Source organism: Balaenoptera musculus, chromosome 1, assembly GCF_009873245.2.
Source record: "Balaenoptera musculus isolate JJ_BM4_2016_0621 chromosome 1, mBalMus1.pri.v3, whole genome shotgun sequence".
NCBI lineage: Eukaryota > Metazoa > Chordata > Mammalia > Artiodactyla > Balaenopteridae > Balaenoptera > Balaenoptera musculus.
The window spans coordinates 114,283,616-114,303,859 of NC_045785.1; the positions used below are offsets into that span (position 1 = coordinate 114,283,616).

At 43.0% G+C, this 20,244-nt stretch overlaps 1 protein-coding gene across 2 annotated transcripts in view; it reads right to left on the reverse strand.

Annotated features, from left to right (window-relative positions):
* Positions 1-20,244, reverse strand: part of ARHGEF11 (Rho guanine nucleotide exchange factor 11) — a 115,300-nt gene that overhangs the window by 52,284 nt on the left and 42,772 nt on the right. The window lies entirely within an intron of this gene.

Here is a 20,244-nt window from a genome sequence, read left to right on the forward strand (position 1 = left end):
ACACAGTGAATGCTCCGTCCTATTTTTGGTCCCTGCTCTTCACTGTTCTTTCACTTGCCATGGTTTCCGGCTCCTGTCTTTGCCCATACTGCTCCTTCTTCCTAGATGTTCTTCTTACTCTACTCCCCATTACTACGCCTGTCAGCCAGACAAGAAGGTGAACTTCCAGAAGCTACAACTTCTGGCTTTCTTCAAATTACCCTAGTCCATCATGCCCTGCCACCCCCCACCTCCTCATCCGAGGTAAAGATTCGACTTAGCTCATCATTTAATGAATGTCCTAGAATCTATGGATGATAACTAAACTTACTGTGGTAATCATCTTGCAGTACATGGACGCCAGGTCATTACACTGTACATCTTAAACTTAGGCAGTGCTGTGTGTCAATTATACCTCAATAAAATGGAAAAAAAAAAAGTCCTAGATTCTAGACCTGTGCTATCTATCTAATACAACAGCCACTAGCCACATGTAGATATTTAAATTTTAAAATTCTGTTTCTCAGTTGTACTATGGCTAGTGGCTACCATACAGGACAGTGCAGAATAAAACACTTCCGTCGCTGCAGAAAGTTCAATTGCACAGCGCTGCTCTAGATACTACGCCAGGCACTACGGGGTACAAAAATGAATAAGACACAGTCACTTGCAGGTAATGGATGAGGTATACATATAGAACTTTAGTATAAACACTGAATGGCAACAGCTCCGCTCCCCACATCGGTGAGGGATTCTCAGAATGAACTTTTAAAGGTTTGTTATTCCAGCTGCTCATCTGCTGTCTTCGGCTAGATCCACAACATCCCACCCCTGGGTTACCCAGAATGGGCGTGCACTTCTCCCTCCTTACTACTTCAGGAGAAAGTCCATTCTATCTTGGGACAGCTTGGGCCTCCTCCTTGCCTTGTTCTGCTTGACTTTGCAGGAAACTGGTTTCCTATGCCCACATTTAAGCTTAGAAGGAATGGTCTGGTAACTTAACCTGGTTTGGTTTTGCATTTGAGCTAGGTTGTGAGCTGTTCAACGTAACTCAAAGCACAGGAAGCCAAGGTTTATGTACCTGGCTGTAGAGGACTGTTAGGGGCAAAGACAAGGATCATTTCAGCAGCCATTGAAAGTTCTTCTAAAAAAAAAAAAAAAAAATCACAGGCTAGGGCAGAGACAGTGGAGGACATGGGGGATGACAACATAAGTATAATTGGAACAGATGCAAAATTTTTTTTTTCTCTTTGAGAGCTTAAAGGAGGAAAAACTACCACTGAATGAGAGGAGGAAGAAACGTCTGTATCAGCAGATCAAGACTTTAATGGTGGGCTCTCCCTCTTCCTGATGACATTCCCATCAAAACTGGGCAGCAGAGATCAGATTCCAATCAGTCTAAATCTGATGGGCATGGAGAAAGCCCAGGAGAGTAGAGAAGTTCCTGCAAAATTTGTGGCTCTCTAAATGGCATCATTGAGATAGATCTTCTGAATCAACTTCTCAGTAACCCCCATATTTATCCAGTCAGTTATGGAGACTGGTAAGTCCTTTTATGTTTTCCCAGAGTTGCTCCTTCCTTTACATTATCACTGATATCCATCACTTTAAGCCACATGTCCATTGCCTCAAGTCTGGATGACTTAAAAAAAAAAAAAAAACCTCTTGTTTTCACTCCCCAGTCCCTCCAGCATTCTACCACAAAGGACTAACTTTCCCAAACAATATTTCTTTGGGTCCCCCCCTGGTCAAGAACCTATGATTTCCCTTCTTACTATCTATATGATCAGACGTGCGTGCAATTTACCTGGCGTTAAAGGCCTTTCATCAAGTGGATCCAAGTACCTTTCAAATTCACTCTTATTACTTGTTCACTTTTCCTTACCTCTACTGGATCCTAAAAGATGCTGTGCTCATTCTCACCTCTGCTTTATGAAGACCTCCATCCCTTCTCCTCTCTATCCCTCCTTTACTCCTTTTTCAAGGCTCTGGTCAAATGGCATTGATTCCATGAAGCCTCCCCTGGTCACTGCAGCTTGCATTTCTTTTACCCCAACATTTTTTGGGAAAATTTTCAAACCTATTATTAAAGTTGAAGGGGCAGCATGATGAACACCTACATACCCTTCATCTAGATTCACCAATTAACATTTGTCACTTGCTTTATCTTTCTATGATTATACACTTTTTCCCATTTGAAAGTTGCACACATCATGACATTTTACCCCTAAATACTTCAGCATATGTCCCCCAAGACCCTTGGAATTCTATATAACCACAATGCCATCAGCACACCCAATGAGTTTAACTTTGATACGATAATATTATCTAGGGCTTCCCTGGTGGAGCAGTGGTTAAGAATCCGCCTGCCAATGCAGGGGACACGGGTTTGATCCCTGGTCCGGGAAGATCCCACATGCCACAGAGCAACTAAGCCCCTGCACCACAACTACTGAGCCTGCACTCTAGAGCCCGCGAGCCACAACTACTGGAACCCAAGAGCCACAACTACTGAAGCCCGCGTGCCTAGAGCCCATGCTCCGCAACAAGAGAAGCCACAACGATGAGAAGCCACGACGATGAGAAGCCGGCGCACCGCAACGAAGAGTAGCCCCCGCTCTCTGCAACTGGAGAAAGCCCGTGCACGGCAACGAAGACCCAACACAGCCAAAAAATAAAAACAAAAAATAATAATATTATCTAATATATAGTCTATATTCAAATTTCCCTAATTGTTTCATTAATCTCCTACATAGTTGTTCCCCAACTGCCTCAATACACGATCCAGTCAAAGATCTCAGAATTGCATTCATTCATGGTTTTTAGATTCATTTAATCTAGAATATCACCCCCCTGCCTGCCCACTTTTCTTGGTCTCTCCTAACACTGACATGTAGAAGAGTTCAGGCCAGTTGTCTTATTGAATGGCCTGCAACAGATCTGCCTGTCTCCTCAGGATAAGATTCAGATTAAACATTTTAAAATAATATTAGATAAGTGATGTAGCATAACTTGCCCATTTCTGGTGATCCTAGGTTTGATTACTTAGATAAGTTGGTGCTCCTAAGATTTCTCAGTGGTAAAAGTATATCTTCCCACTTGAATTAGTGGGAAATCTGTGGGGTGATATTTTGAGACTGGTGAGTATCCTGTTGTCCAACAGCTTCCCACCCAATAGTTTTACTATCCATTGATGATCCTGGCCTGAACCACTTACTGCACTGGTGGCTGCAAAATGGCATTTTGGGAAAATTTTCAAACCTATATTAAAGTTGAAGGGGCAGCATGATGAGATGAAGGAATTCTATCATTCCTTCTACATCTATTAGCAGGCAATCTTGTAAAGAAGGTTATTTTGTCCCTTTTCTGGAATAGTGCTATGAACTCATGAATTTTTTCCCCCAATGCAATGCATTATAATCCATTACTGCTTTTAAAAAAATGTTAAAGTTGTCCCAATTTGGCTGGTGGGAGCTTCTACAAGCCAGCTCCTGTGTCCTTTAAAGTGTCACTATCTGTCTTTGAGTGCATCCTTATTTTCTGGCACACACACAAAAATACTCCAGGCTCACCTTGTATTTTCCCTATGTCAGACTTTGACTCAAACATTTCTCTAAGGAGCCCTGGTTCCTTTTAGTAGGAAATGTATTTAGAAACAAGATCTGGATGCTAGGTGCTCAGTGCTGCTAAGCTGTCACAGCTTCTTAGGCCCTTTCAATGGACAGAGCCAGGAAATAAATTGATTAAGAAATTGTGAGTTCACAATAAAATCTCGTTCGACTCCAACACTACAGGGTTCTTCCTCATCTTCCCCAATTCCATATTTTATCTTCCTTTTCCCATAGTGAGACCCTTGTTCACAAACAATAGTAATATATTTACTCATTTGCTCTATTCTCTAATACATCAAATACTGTTTCCAGAGTTACTACATCAGTAACACTGGCAACAGCAAACTTACTAAGTAAAGTTCAGCGTTTCCTTGCAATTCTTTCTGTCCTTAGACTATATCCCACTAAAGGTATACAGCCAGTACTGTGTGTGAAAGTTACTGTGGCTTAATTCTTCTTTATGTTATCAATTTGAAATGCATTTAGGTTACTTTTTTTTTGGCTGCACCATGCAGCATGTGGGACCTTAGTCCCCCACCAGGGACCGAACCTGTGCCCCCTGCAGTGGAAGCGTGGAGTCTTAACCACTGTACCGTCAGGGAAGTCCCTAGGTTTCTTTTTATATTTGTCTGTAATTTTAGGGTTTGCTTTTTCAGGCTTATTTATTTAATTTTATTTTTTGAATTTGTCAAACATTTACATGGTTGAAAACTCAAAATGCAATTTAAAAGGTATATTCAGAAGTGTCCCTGTCCCTTCATCCCACTCCTCCCCAAGTAACCACTTTCATTTGTTTTTGGTTTTCTGTGTTTCTTCTTGTAAAAACTAAGCAAACACATATAAATATTCTTATTTTCCTTTCTTGCTTCCACAACCTTTTACACTTTGATTCCTCATTTAATATACCCTCAAAGAAACTCCATATCAGTTCACAGAAATCTTCCATTTCCTCATCCTTTTCTTTACAATGCAGCCCACATTCTTTCACAAATGTTCCTCCTTCCTACACTGCTCCTTATCATCTGCTGTGTTAGTCCGGCCTCTCTGCCAGAGGGCAAAGGTTACAGGGTGTTCTTCCCGGTATCCTCGCCAGCACCAGACACAGGATGGGTGCTCTGCAAATACATGGTGAAAGCGCCTCCTCATCCTAGCCTAGAGGGCATGTGAGGAAGCAAGGAAAGTTCTGGTGACCTTCCAGACAGCAAAGCTGAAGAGTGGTACCAGCCCACAAATCCCTGCTGTTGGCCTATGGTATTTGTGTGTGTGTGTGTGCGTGTATACACACATATATACATGTATATATGTGTGTATACACACGCACACACACACACACACACATATATATGTATATATGTGTGTTTAAAATTAATTGTTAAAAATTTTAAAAATCAGGCAATTTCATATTTAAAAATACAGGTTTCTGGTTTCTCTTGAAAAGGCAGAAGTTCTGGCACCACTGGGGCTTTAGTCTCATATGGTGACAGCTGGCTTAAGCTGGGTGGTAACAGCCCCTTTCAATGGGAGGTCTCTTCATCCTCAGTCCCATGCCACAACAAATGTGTAAATGAGGGAAAGGCCGAGAATATCCCCGTTCTGTGATAATAATTATTAAGTTCTTACTAGCTACCAGGTACCATGCTAAACATTTGACATACATTGTCTTATTTAACCATCACAAAAGCCTGGTGAGGCAGGTAGTACATCACCATTCTCAGATGAGTGAACAGAGGTTAAGTAACTGACTTCAAGGTCTGTGTTCCTCAACAAAAAGCTACATGACCTGTGCCCGTATGTAGATCTAATTGGTCTTTACTGGACTTTCTCTATTTTCTTTTTTACATACATACGTACACACATGCACACATATACAAACACACATATAATATATACATCTCACATGTGCACACATATATAATATATATGATATATACATGAGATACAAATACATAATACATATATGCAATACATGTATATAAAGATATATAACACATACGATAGATATAAAAAGTACACTATACATAGGCTGACCTAGGTGTTTTGAGTCTGGGGCAAAGTAATGTTCTTGAATCCCTGCCCAAAGCGAGGAGTAGTAACCAGGAAAGAGCTACCTTGCCAGGACCTTAGTTCTAGATAAAGTCCACACTCACTGAACCCTGACCTGGTCCTACTGGTCTGGTTTCCCTTATCTGCCAGGGTGGAGCTTTAAGCAGCCTCCTGGCACCCTAACTTTCTGAGGATTCTGCCTCTGGGTAGAATTTTCCCTATGGTTGGAGGCTGGAAACATAGCACATCCCTATAGTAAAGAAAAGAGGCCAGTTTGCAGACAATCCTTGCTGACAGAATATGACACAAATGCTCCCTAAGAGCTTATGTAACTGAAGACATTTAGAGGGAAAAAAGGGTACAGATCAAGTAAAAGCAGTGGTTTCAATCAGAAGCAGAGTGCAAAGTTAACACTTTAAATGATATTGCAGAAAAGCGTTGGGCTTGGAAATAAGGGAAATTCAGGTGCTAATTCCAATTCTGTCTCTAATTCACTGTGGGCCACCAGCCACTTGACTTCTACACGTGTCAATTCTCTCATCTGTAAAAGTAGTGGGCAGAAAAATGGAGTGGGAAAGTCTCTGGCAATGTAGCCACATCTCACATCTCAAGTGGATCACGTACTAGCTGAGGAGCAGCATATGAATTACTTCAGGCTCCAACCCTGTGGGTTCAACTCAGCAGGTCTGTGGTATGAATACTATTTTTATTTCAACAGGCAGTCCAAGTGATTCCTTATTTAGAGGACCGTAACTTTGAGGAACTCTCAAAACAAGTCCCTTAACTTCTTAGTCTATCATCTGTTTTCCCTGGTAGACCTTAAACCCCTTGAGAACAAGGACGGCATCTTACTCATCCTTGTAACACCAGTCAAGGCCCAGCAAAGTGTCTTGTGCATGGTGGGCACCTGCTCCAAAATGTTTGCTGAAGGAATGTACATGTCCTTTCTTTCTCCCAGAGCTGAGGTGAGGATCAAAGAGGTAATATTTGTTAAGTTCTTTGGAAGTGTAAAGTCCTATGCAAATGGCTCTACTGTGTTTTCTGAAGTCTTATCCAGGTCCAGATTGGGTGACCTACACTCAACATGTGTCAGAGGTGAGCAGAACAGTACAAGACTGAGTGAGTGAACAATACATGGAAAAGTGGGGATGACTCCTGGTGTGTTCTAATTCTAGGTAGGGCAGAGCCAGGAAAGCTCTCCTTCGCACTTCCATGAAGGACTCCTGGAGAACAAGAGGCTTGGGGACTTGTTCGACGATCAGAGCAGACAACTTGGCAGACAGCGTTGTGTGGAGGCAGAGAACCGGTATGCTGACAGGGTAGCACGCGGCCCATGTGGTATGGTCTGGAAAGCACAGCTTTAGGGGTAAAGTACGGGCTCCAGCTCAGGCTCAGCCTTGTCCTCACTGCGTAGTCTCAGGCAAACCACCCAACCTCTCCAAGTCCCAGTTTCTCCATAACAAATGTGGGTAATTCCACTTTCCTCAAAGGGTGACTGGCGGAACCAAATCACCATCACTGATCCCTCGAAGCTAAAATGTTCACACTGAAATCAGTCTCCCCAGCCCAAGCCTGACCCTGGCTCCTGAGCAAATAGTTCCTCCTCAGGAAACAGGGCCACACACAGTTGCTCATGCCAGAAACCTGAGTTATTTTTGACACCCCCTCAAATCTAACCAACTGCCAAGTCCTACTGATATTACCTATTATTTTTGGAATCCACTTACTTTTGCCCCTTCCTGCCACACGCTGGTGGAAGACACCTCTCACCTAGAACAACTGGTCTCCTCACATCTCCTCCAGCCTCCACTCCTTTAGAATTCACCCATTCTCTACACACAGTCAGGGGGGTTTCTTCAAAAGATAATTTAGAACACACATCACCCTTCTGTGGTTTCCCGCTATCCTTGTATAAAGTTCCAAATCCTTTGCATGGCCTAGCAGGTTCTCATCTCTTGTCCTTCCCCCACTGCCCCCCACCTTGCTCACTATATTCCAAACCTAGGGGCCTTCTCTCCCACCTCGGCCAGGCCAACTCACACTCATTCTTCACGGTTCAGCGTAAATGCTTCTTCTCAGCGAAGCTTTCTCCGATACCCAAGAAGCTGAATCTCCCCTGAAATTTCCCTTTGCAATGCCTAACTCAATAGTAACTAGTTATTTGGGTGTTTTCCTGATTTTTTAATGCCAACTTTCCTCATTTAATGATAAACTTCATTGTCTCTTATTCTCTAGAGCACATAGCAGCTCCAGAACACAGTACATAGTGGACATTCAATAAATACATGTTGAAAGATGAAATCAGATAATACACACAAAAGAACTTTATAGACATCAAAATATCGTAAGCACATACTTACCATCAAAAGGAAGTGTTCTCAGATGTAGAGAATGGACATATGGACACCAAGGGGGGAAAACTGCGGTGGGGTGGGGATGGTGGTGTGCTGAATTGGGCGATTGGGATTGACATGTATACACTGATGTGTATAAAATTGATGCCTAATAAGAACCTGCAGTATAAAAAAACAAACAAACAAAACAACTAATACTAAACTTTCATTGGGTTATTTGTATGGAAATATGTTAATATAAATGTTTCAGACATTACATGAAAGTTCTAAAAATCTTATATTTGTATTTGTATGGAAATATGTATTGAAATATGTTAATATAAATGTTTCAGACATTACATGAAATTTCTAAAAATCTTATATGTTCTGGTATAATGTTATAAGTAATAATCCTAGTTATTACTTTAAAATGTATATCTCAGACATAACTAATTTTCTTGTCAACTGCATTATTATGAACTTTCATCAAATCTTTAACTGTGGTCATTTTTAAGTCTTTTGTCATTTACAGACAGTTCTGGGTGTACTCTGATGCTTTTGCAAATATGTTCCTATAAAAGGGTTTCATCTTCAAGAAATTCATGGAAAAGACTCTGACAAGTACAGGTTTCTGGTAACTGACTGTACTGCTGAACTGAATGAATAAGCATTTTCAGAACTCTAATGAAAAACTGATGAACTCATAAAAGTGCTAACAAAAGATCAAGATAAAAAAAAAATTAATTACATGGGACTGAGTGAACTGATGAGGATGAGTATAATTTTTGTGACTTTCTGTCTGAATTAAAAAAAAAAAAATCCCACAAGGACTCAGAGGCAAAGAATATACAAATCAATTTTCACTGCAAAGTAAAGGAGCTGTTACAGTGGAGGATTACTGGACTGAATGTCAATATTATGACATAGTATGAGTGTGTTTCATGTTTGGTAATTGCAATCATTGTTGCTTTTGTTGTGGTCATCCATGTACAATGCTTGGTGTCAGTCTATTTATCTCTTGTAAAAATAAAATACAGTGTGTGTGTGTGAAAAAAAAAAAAAAAAGGAAGTGTTCTGAGTAACCTCCACAACATGTGTATGTTAGGGTTAAATCCACAGTTTCACAGTTTTAACAAAGGCTAAATGAAGTAGGAAGGTGTTAGCCTCTCCACGCACTTACAGCAGGGAGTGACATCAACCTGGTTGTAGGAACTGGTTAAGCTCCTAAAGTCTTCCATCTCTCAGATCTCTAGAATCCAATTCTGTACACAAAGCAGCGAAGCATTCACTAAACAAGAAAATGCATGTTAGGATGTGTTGGTAACTACAAAGTAGATCTGGTTGAGGGGATGGCCAAAGGAGGAATCAGAGAGGAGACATTTAACCAGAGCCTGGGGAAGGGTGGAATTCTGATGGGAAGCTGTGCTGTGCTAGGACATGCTAGGGGGAGGAAACAGCAGAAGTAGAGGCACAGAAGGAGGTCAAGAACACAGCGAATTTGGTGAGGCTGTCAGTGCATCACAGGGGAGAAAAGAGGAAAGGGCCAGACAAGAGGAGTGAACAAGAGATAAAACTGAAAAGACATGGGTTCTCGTCCTGGTTCTGCCACTTAACAGCTGGTGGACATTAGGAAACTCTCTCAAACTCACTGAGTCTCAGTTTCTCCACCTAAAAAATGTGGATAATTCACCTGCCCTGCTCTACCTATCTCATAGAGCTGCTGTGAGAATTAAATGAGATAGGGACTATCAAAGGTTTTCAAAACTAAAACAACATATTCATGTTAGGAAGTACAAGGACAGAGGAAAAGGTTAGGGCAGGCTATGGATTTTATTCTTTACAGAGGGGAGCTGTTGAAGGTTTTCTAGACGGGAGTAACAGGAGCTGATCTAGTTCCTTAAAAAACTAAAAATAGAACTACTATACGACCCAGCAATCCCACTACTGGGCATATACCCTGAGAAAACCATAATTCAAAAAGAGTCATGTACCACAATGTTCATTGCAGCTCTATTTACAGTAGCCAGGACATGGAAGCAACCTAAGTGTCCACCGAGAGATGAATGGATAAAGAAGATATGGCACATATATACAATGGAATATTACTCAGCCATAAAAAGAAATGAAATTGAGTTATTTGTAGTGAGGTGGATGGACCTAGAGTCTGTCATACAGAGTGAAGTAAGTCAGAAAGAGAAAAACAAATATCGTATGCTAACACATATATATGGAATCTAAGAAAAAAAAAAAAAAAAGGTCATGAAGAACCTAGGGGCAAGACGGGAATAAAGACACAGACCTACTAGAGAATGGACTTGAGGATAAGGGGAGTGGGAAGGGTAAGCTGGGACAAAGTGAGAGAGTGGCATGGACAGATATACACTACCAAACGTAAAGTAGATAGCTAGTGGGAAGCAGCCGCATAGCACAGGGAGATCAGCTCGGTGCTTTGTGACCACCTAGAGGGGTGGGATAGGGAGGGTGGGAGGGAGGGAGATGCAAGAGGGAAGAGATATGGGGATATATGTATATGTATAACTGATTCACTTTGTTATAAAGCAGAAACTAACATACCATTGTAAAGCAATTATACTCCAATAAAGATGTTAAAAAAAAAAAAAAAAAGACAGGTCTGACTGCAGTGAGTAGAGCAGACAAGAAGAGATTAAGGCTGGAGGCCCAGAGAACAGGTGGGGCAGAGATGATGTGTACCTGAATGAGAGCCCAGCTGCTGGGATATAATAGCAAAGGCAGGAGAGAGAGAGACCACTGAGAGTGGCTGCTGGAGGCCAACATGAGGAGTACCTTCTGGCCCTGCACTGTGTAACAGGGAAGCCGCAGAGCACCTGAAACGTGACTAGTCTGAACTGAGACACTGTCAGTACAAAACACACACAAGATTTCAAAGACTAAGTACAAAAAAAAAAAGAATGTAAAATATTAATAATTTTTATATCGATTACATGTTGAAATAACATATTTTGAATATACTGAGGTAAGTGAAATACACATTAAAATTAATTCACCTGTTTCTCCTTACTATTTCTAATGTGGCTACTAGAAACTTTTCAGTTACGCTCGAGGCTTGCACTCTGTTTCTACTGGACAGCGCTGGTCTGGCCTCCTCTGGCCACAGCTGTACTGCACTGTGCCTTCCCTCCCATGGCAGGGCCTCGTGCCCTTCAGACCAGTCAAAGGAAGCTAGAAATCTGCCCAGAGTCACTCCTCCCAAGCACCTTTGTTTCCCACAGCACCTGGTCCACGTTTCTGCCAAAGCACTTCGTACCTGGGCGCCGACCTTTCTCCCTTGTTTGCTGGACTGTGAGCCCCTGAGGGCGCGCCACGGGAGTCTCTGGAGCCCCAGTGAGGAAGCAGTGAGCCCTGCCCTGGGGGCGGCCGTCCGCAGTGCTGAGCAGAGAACAATGCCACACGACCCTGGCTGTGCACCCTTCTCTTCACTCAGAACCCAACACCCCACTAGCCTCCCAGGCTCTACCAGCACAGGTACAGATGCACATCTGATGTCTATAAGTTGTCACACATCCCTCAGGAAAAGCTCAACGCTCAGGCTATGCCCAGGAATTCAAACTGATATTGAGGAGCGGCGTGGGGGAGTGTGGAGTTAGAACGGGCGTGTGTCCTGGCTCTGTCTCTGATCATTTGTGTGACCGAGGGAAAGTTACTCTCTGTGATCCTCAGTTTTCTCATCTACAAAACTGGAATACTAGCTACCTGTCCTGCAGGGCTGTTGTAAGAACTGGTGTAATGTAAGTGAAGTCTCTAGCACAATGTCTGGCACAGAGCAATGCTCAAAAAATGATTGCTATTCTTGTTATTTATGAGACCCTAAGTCAAACATAATTAGTAAGCTACTGCTAAAGCCATCATATCCTGCCTCACAGCACAAAATAAACAAATTCTGAGTCATCTAATACAGACACAACCATCTCACAGATGTCCTCTGAAGCAAATGACCTATTGCTATTATATTAGTTGACATTCATTTGCTTTTGTCTAAGTATCCTCCAAACTGTTACCTTTGATAAAAATAATGTGCTTCAGGACAGAAAGAAGAGACCAGGAGACCTGGATACCAGTGCTAATGCTGCCATTCACTAGCTGTGTAATTCCGTGTGTGTGTGTGTGTGTGTGTGTGTGTGTGTGGTTTGGGGGCGTGGCGGTGCACACAGGAAGGGAAATCATGGAGATCATGGAGGCTGCCATAGCAGCAGGGAGGGAACAGGCCAAGGTGGTGAGAGGGCAGGACTGACAGTCTACACATCTGGGTTCTAGACCAAATCTGCCCCTATTTTTTTGTTTACCCTTGAAAAAAATTATATAGAACAAGCACCTAATGTGTTACAGGCATTCATTTAATCCTCACAGTAACCTGGTGAGGGAGACATTGTTATTTGCCTTAACAGATGAGAAAATGAGATTCAGAGAAGTTAAATAGTTTGCCCAAGAACACAGGTGCTAAATGATAAAGCCAGGAACATGAGCTTAAGTTGGCCTGACCAAAGTCCAGTCTTGCCCTCTCAGCACCTTGACTTCATCTCCTGCAACTGAAGGGGTTGGACCACATTATCTCCCGTCCTTTCTCACGCTAACGTTGCATGATTCTTTGTCCCTCACCATGTTTCTTTGGCATATCAGGTCTTTGCACCCAGAGGGGGCTCAGGTAGAACTAAATTCATTCGACTGGGAGAAAACAGTAGACACCGTCACCAACAATCATCTAGAAGCACTTCCAGGTCCGTACTGGTAAGGCCCACAAGATGGCTAAGAATATTTTTATTCATTTCCCAGTTTTCACAAAAGCAAAGGAATAAGAAGCAAAGCCTAGAATTCACAAGGTAAAGAATAAGCATCTGTCATAAGGCCCAAGGCGGAAAGGGTCTCCATCTATGGAATGAGGTTTCTTCCTTGCCTACATCATGCCCACTGTGTGACAGTGGATAAGCCACATAACACCTCTAAGTTTCAGCTTTCGTGCTGGTAAAACAGGAAGATCACGCTTTGCACTTCTCACAGGGCACTGGGATAACTAAATTATTTGTAAACCGAAAATCACTCTACAGGTATATCTTGTTTTACCTAAAGTTTTCCTGGAAAGGTAAGTAAATGTGTCCTAAGTGAATCCTCCTGAAGGTGATGACACTAATTTAAAAACAAACTTTCAAAAGACTGGGTTTTCTTAAAGCAAGGCATACCTTGCTTTCTACTCCGTAAAAATAGAATTGTTATTCGAGTCAGTTTTTTATTGTTGGCACAAATAAAGGACAAACCAGAAAACAAATAACCCAGAATAACAGCCAATCCAAGAAGTCTCCGCTTTGATTTAAAAAAGTTTTGTCATTTGTCTCAGAAGATTCACCTTTCTGATTTACTTTGTTAAGGTGGATTTTAAATTAGCGGTTTCAATTCCCTGAGTTCATAACACAATCATTAGGAAAGTACTTGGTGGCAGAAGAAAGCTAGTCTTCGATTTTAAAACTGCCGAGGTTGAACCATAAAATGAGTAACTAGCAGAGGTAACTTGAGTTGACGTGGGTTGACAGTAGCACATCTGCTCTGCTTTGCAATCCCTTTCCTACCTCAGGGAGGTGGCACCCTTTTCTTCAGCTGAGGTAACTGCAGGAAGATGCAAATCTAGTCATAGCATCTAAGCTACCAACTGTAATGGGGGGAGGGGGCCCAGAACATCACATTCTTAGCTAGTGACTTCAGGAAGCCATGCCGGAGGCAGAGAGAAGAAAGAAGGGTGGGGGCGGGGGCTTCTTCTCCAGCAGGCAACAGGCTCCCTACAAATTCCTGTTCCGTCCTCCTAAAAACTGCCCGGAAACTCCCCTCCTTCTGGAAGCTTTCCTCAGTTAACTCTCTAATGATGACCACTCCTACTCTTTGCATCCTGCTAGCCCTTAAGCATTTGACTTGTGCTACAAACACATATATCCTTGCCTCCGTATTACTTTAAAAGGGAACTCAAGTATTCTGTGTTTTGTCTAATAAAATACTTGTTCTGAAGGAAGGACTCACTGTCTTCTATTTCTGTGTCTCTTTAGCACCTGCATCTCCAGCCACCTGACCTGGGCCCCCCAACCGATAACCTGAGCTCTACAAGGGATACTTTACAGACATAGTTGGTTAGGAAGCGGATAGAAAGCCAACCAGGGAACATCTGAGTCAACTTCCCTAGTAGCCAGATCCCTGAAGCTCTCGTCGCAGTTTCATCGCCAAGTGATCCACTTTGGACCTCCCTGACCCTTACTCCCTCCCCTCATGTTGACTGATGGGACCGGGACTGCTGGACCAGCCACTGTTATTAAAACATAAACTTGGCCTAAGACAACTCCGAGCAACGACTCAGGTATATGCCTGCCTGAAAGGAGGTAGAATGGGCAGACCACAAACCAGAAGAACACTCCACTGGCTCTGCCTAGCTGGGTACTTCTCGAGTCTGCTGATCTAGCTCATACACATAAAGAGAGGAAACCAGCTGCTGCCTTCTCTGTTGGGGGAGATGCCAGGCCAAGACAAGGGTTTTTACAGCAATGGCTGTTACCACTTCCAGCAAGTGCTGCTGACTCTTATACCCTTTCCTACTGAATGAAACCTTTCATACTGGGGTGGGGTGGGGGACTGCACAACAGTGGAAGAGATATTAAGAACACAAAAATTAGGGAGTCCCCTGGTGGTCCAGTGGTTAGGGGCTTGGTGCTTTCAATGCCGTGGCCCAGGTTCAATCCCTGGTTGGGGAACTAAGATCCTGCAAGCTTCACGGCACGGTCCAAAAAAAAAAAAAAAAAAAAGACAAAAATCACTGGCGCTGGGAGATGAAACTATAACCCCCTGTGTAGGTGAACAGAAATGATAAGCATTTGTTCTACACAGCTACATTTTAGAGCACATAATTTGACTTAGTTTACTATCAGGCAGCATAGGGTAGTTTAAATAAAGTATCCTGGGGGTTTGAAGCTCTGGATTATAATCGTAGTTCTAGGCCTTCATTTCCTTATGAGCAAAGAGTGTGGTGGCATGTGCGTGTGGAGGGAGTGACGGGGAGAGGAATGGATGAACCAGATGGTTCCCTGCAGTGCCTTTCCAGGGGCCTGGAAGACATACTCTTTATTCTATCCAGGCACAAATCATATTATAATGAAGTTTTATTATGTCAACAAGAGACCACCTTGAGCAGGGCAGTAACAGTACTTCAACTTGGAAATCGCCTGTCTCCAAAACATAATCTTTAGGAATCCAACCTGGATCGACCAGGAGAGAAACAATGGCAACTGAGCACTAGTGTTGATTTTATCCATGCACATAGTATACACCCAATGAAAATGTGTTGAACGGTGAATGACCGACCTTGAAATTCTAACTCTTCCCAAACTCCAGTGCTCCAAATAGCTTACCCTTGTCCTTTGGCCCAGTCTTCCATGGCTGAAGGCAAGTATTACCTGCTCTAGGAAGCTTTCTCATTAACTAGTGCAACTTCTCCAATGACCTTTTTACTAGTTACTAAATTCATTTCTGCTGCATTTTGAGTCCATCCTCTATCCCTTAGTACTTGATTGTTTTCAAATTTTTTCATCCATATTGATCATGTCTCCCTCCAAATAGATAATAAACTTAAGAGCAGAAATCCTGTTACATTCCTTGTTGACAGAGCCCACAATAACTAGCACAGTGCTAAATATGTACTCTTAGTAACTACTAATTGTGAGGTAACTGATTGATAGATGAGATTCCAGTGATGACTACAATGATGAGAGCTAGCATGTTTCTCAAGCACTTACTGAGACAACACAGTACGACTAGGAGTGTAGGCTCCTGAGCCCCTCTCTCAGATGTAAATGTTGGTCCTGCCACTTATTAGCTCTGTGACCTGACAAGTTACTTAACCTCTCTGTGCCTCAGCTTCCCCATCCTTAAAATGGGGAGAGTAATAGTACCCATCTCTTGGAATTGTTGTTAGGACTTAATTATTTAAAACGTAAAACTAAAACGCTTAGGCCACGGCCTGGTCACAGTAAGAATAATCAATAAATATTAGCCATTCTTATTTATTTTATTTAATCCTCACAACCACCCTATGAATTGGTACTATTAATGCTGTGGTTTTACAGTCGGAAGCTGAGGCACAGAGAGGTTAAGTAACTTGCTTAATTTCATGCCTCCAGTGAGGGCGATGGAGCTGGTATTTGAACCCAACCAGTTTAACCTCAGAGCCCGTTCTCTGCTAATGCTTTGCTCTCTGGTTAGAAACAGTTTTTACCACCTATTTTACTTTACCATAGATCCTTTTTTTTTTAAACTGAAGTATAGTTGATTTACAATGTTGTATTAGTTTCTGGTGTACAGTAAAGTGATTCAGACATATATACTGTTTCATGTTCTTTTCCATTATGGTTTATTACAAGATATTGAATATAGTTCCCTGTGCTATACAGTAGGACCTTGTTGTTTATCTATTTTATATACAGTAGTTTGTATCAGCTAATCCCAAACTCCTAATTTATCCTCACTCCCAACCTTGGTAACCATAAGTTTGTTTTTGCCATAGATCCATCCTTAACTTATGTCAGTGTTCTCTTGAAATCTCAGATCACAGATTCAAGATGACAGGGATTGGCTGCTTATTTTTCCATATATGAACTTAGATTCTGCTAACATTTATTACGCATCTGCTGGGTGGCAGGTGTAGTGCTAAATAGTATTTCATTTGATTTTCAGAACTCTGAACATAAGGATTTTACAGATGAGGAAGCTACAGTTCAGAGAAGATAAAGGACTCGCCTGAGGTCCCAGGGTTAGTGATGGCTCGTGCCAGGACTGGAACTCAGATTCCCTGTCTCCAAGTCCAATAGCCAGTCCTCATTAAGCCCGGCTCTGGGTTTTTCCTGGCACAAGCGTAAAGCACAGTGCTGATTACCATTTATACTTCTGCTGGCCAAACACACAGGCTTTGCAATCAGATCCCCGGGTTAGTAATCCTGACGCTGACACTGGCTCTGTGACCTCAGGCAAGATATTTAATCTCTCAACCTCAGGTTTTCCCATCTGCAGCAGAGGTTAGTAACTACTTTGCTGGATTGTTATGAGATTAAACGGTGCATTCCTTACAGCATTTAGCACAGGGTACACAATAAATACCGAAAATGCATATTACCTTTTACTCTTATCAACACACCATGAGTTGCTCCCTTACATTAGTCTAGCATTTCCTCATCTATTATTTAGGAAGATCCCTGTAAAAAAGACAGATGTTCAGACTTCCCTGGTGGCTCAGTGGTTAAGAATCTGCCTGCCAATGCTGGGGACACGGGTTCAATCCCTGGTCCGCGAAGATCCCACATGCCGCGGAGCAACTAAGCCCGTGCGCCACAACTACTGAGCCTGCGCTCTAGAGCCCGCAAGCCACAACTACTGAGCCCATATACCACAACTACTGAAGCCTGCGCGCCTAGAGCCCATGCTCCACAACAAGAGAAGCCACCGCAGTGAGAAGCCCACTCACCACAATGAAGAGAAGCCCCCGCTCACCACAACTAGAGAAAGCCCGCGCAGCAATGAAGACCCAACAGTGAACACCCAACGCAGGCAAAAATAAATAAATAAATAAATAAATTTATTAAAAAAAAAAAAAAAGACAGCTGTTCAAATCAAATGACAGATGGGAAAACTAAGGTCTAGAGACATTAAGCCCCTTATCCAAGGTTAGGAACAGAGTTCATTCTCCTAACTTTCGGCGTACAACTCTTCACCAGATCTGGCTATCTGCCACCTCTCTAATGTCCAGAATTTCAGAATATACAACCTCTCGTTCAGTTCCAAAGGAGGGCCTTGTAGTCCTAAGACTATCCTAATTGCCCCTTTAGAGCTTTAGGGATTCACCCTGCCCACCCCCCAAGCAAAAACGGGTGCTGGGCAAGTTGTTCCAAGTGGAAAATTCAACTCCATCCCAGGCGGAAACCCCAAATCTCTGCTGTTCCAGCAGATTTCCAGGACGTGCTGGCTCCCAGAAACCACAATTACAGGCAAGCTCAAGGCAGAGGAGTAATTACACCCATACCATCGGCTCAGCAGTCTCTTGGCCTCTCCCTCCAGGGCTGACTCCATCTCTCTACCTCTCCCATCCCCCTCACCCAAACCCCATCTCAACCACTGCTCAGTGGAGAGATATGCAATGGGAATTTCCATCCTTTCTTTCTTCCAGCCCTGCTCCATTTCCAGGAAACCGAGGAAGGGTGGGGTGAGGGGGGAAAGAAGCCATCTCATGGATATAACTAATGCTGAATGGCAGCAAGAGCTGAAAGTTATTTTCACAGAAAGAGAAGCATTCTTGAGGCCCCTCCCCTCAATCCATCCCTTATTTCCCACAAAGATGACGTCGGGAAGGAATTCTGTGGGTGAGACCCCCAAATGTGAAAATGAAGGGGATCTTGTGGAATAGGAAACAGCAACCTCAATCTCTCCAGACGGAACAATCTTGGCTGGACATAGAATGGAGAAAAGATGACATCTAGAAGGCCAAAGGGATCTAGAACTCTATCTCTTATCTCTAAGATCCTAGGAAAGTCTTGTAGGAAATCTACCGCTCCCAGAGTGCCTCCTAATCTTGGCTAACAGGAAAGAACGCCAGACCTCGCCTTCTTTTCTAAAATTGCTGCTCTTCTATTCTGAAACATGGGACTGATGTTCCAGTTATTTCAAACTCCAGCACAAGGTACTTTATGTAGTACCTTCCTTCTCCCTTCCAATGTCACTGTCCTTTGTTTGCGTGGTGGATTTGCTCAGCTTAGCTCTGATGATTGCTCTCGATACACCATTACAGAACAGAATGCTGTCCCCTACTGCTGCCAGTGGTCTCAGGGCCGTCCCTACCTCCTGTCCCCACAATGCTGAAGGCTTTCAGTGGGTCTGAGTACCCTAGAATCCCCTCCAGGAACTCTCAGGAGGTGAAGTGAATGTGGCATAGGGCAGAGGATAGGGATGGGGTGGTATCCCAAAAAGGGAGTGGACCTCAACATCCTAGAGGGCTTTTGAACAGTTATGGCTCAGAGGCCAGAAATGAAGGTTGCCAGGGCAGTTTCTTGAGGCCGGTCCAGAGCCCTCACAATTGTGGTTGACAGAGCAAACTGAGAAAAGCCCCAAAGCAGACCGGTACTGACCCAATTCCACCCATCAAAACCGTACTTAAAACATATTAATCCTGGGACTTCCCTGGTGGTGCAGGGGTTAAGAATCCGCCTGCCAATGCAGGGGACGTGGGTTCGAGCCCTGGTCCAGGAAGATTCCACATGCTGCGGAGCAACTAAGCTCATGCGCCACAACTCCTGAGCCTGCGTTCTAGAGCCCGCGAGCCACAACTACTGAAGCCCATGCGCCCTACAGCCTGTGCTCTGCAACAAGAGAAGCCACTGCAATGAGAAGCCCACGCACCACAATGAAGAGTAGCCCCCGCTCGCCGCAACTAGAGAGAGCCCGCGAGCAGCAACAAAGACCCAATGCAGCCAAAAAATAAATAAATAAATATTTTTAAAAAAGAAAAAAAATTTAAAAACCCATATTAATCCCGAGAAGCTTTCCTTGATTTGCTCCTAACCAACCTCTCCCCCTAGGCAGGCGTAACCTCAGCCTTCATAAATTCACTCTGTATTATTGGTTAGTTACTTACAACAACCTCAGTGAAAAGCAAACAGCCATTCAAACCATTTATTTCAAGTTATATTTGTCATATCCAGCATGACCAAAGACGAACACCTCTGTGGAACTCACTCCACAAAAACCTCATTTGTGCATTAAATGACACTTGTTTTGACACTCTTTTTCTAAGTATTCTTAAATCAATATACTTCCACATCTCTGGTTTCCCCCAACTAAGCTGTAAATTCCTTAAGAGGAAAGGATGTGTCTTCCACTTTTGAAATATCTTTGCATTCTCTCCCCTCTGTCGGCCACCTGGATAAAATAGGTGTTTTTTTTGCACAAGCACATACGTACACACACACACACACACACACAGCATCCACTACAAAATATAGGATTCTACAAAGCACTGCTTGATCCACTTGTTCGACAAACCAGCTGACAAATGGCCACTGACACAAGTCACAAATCTAAGGGACCAGATAGCCAAAGAGAAACTAGAGATATTCAAGATGGAGCTACACAACCACATGGGCTAAGAATCAGAGGGTCGGATTAATTAGATGACTGCCAAGATTCCTTCCAATCCTGAGGCTGATTCTGATTTGAAGACAGAGGGGGACTGA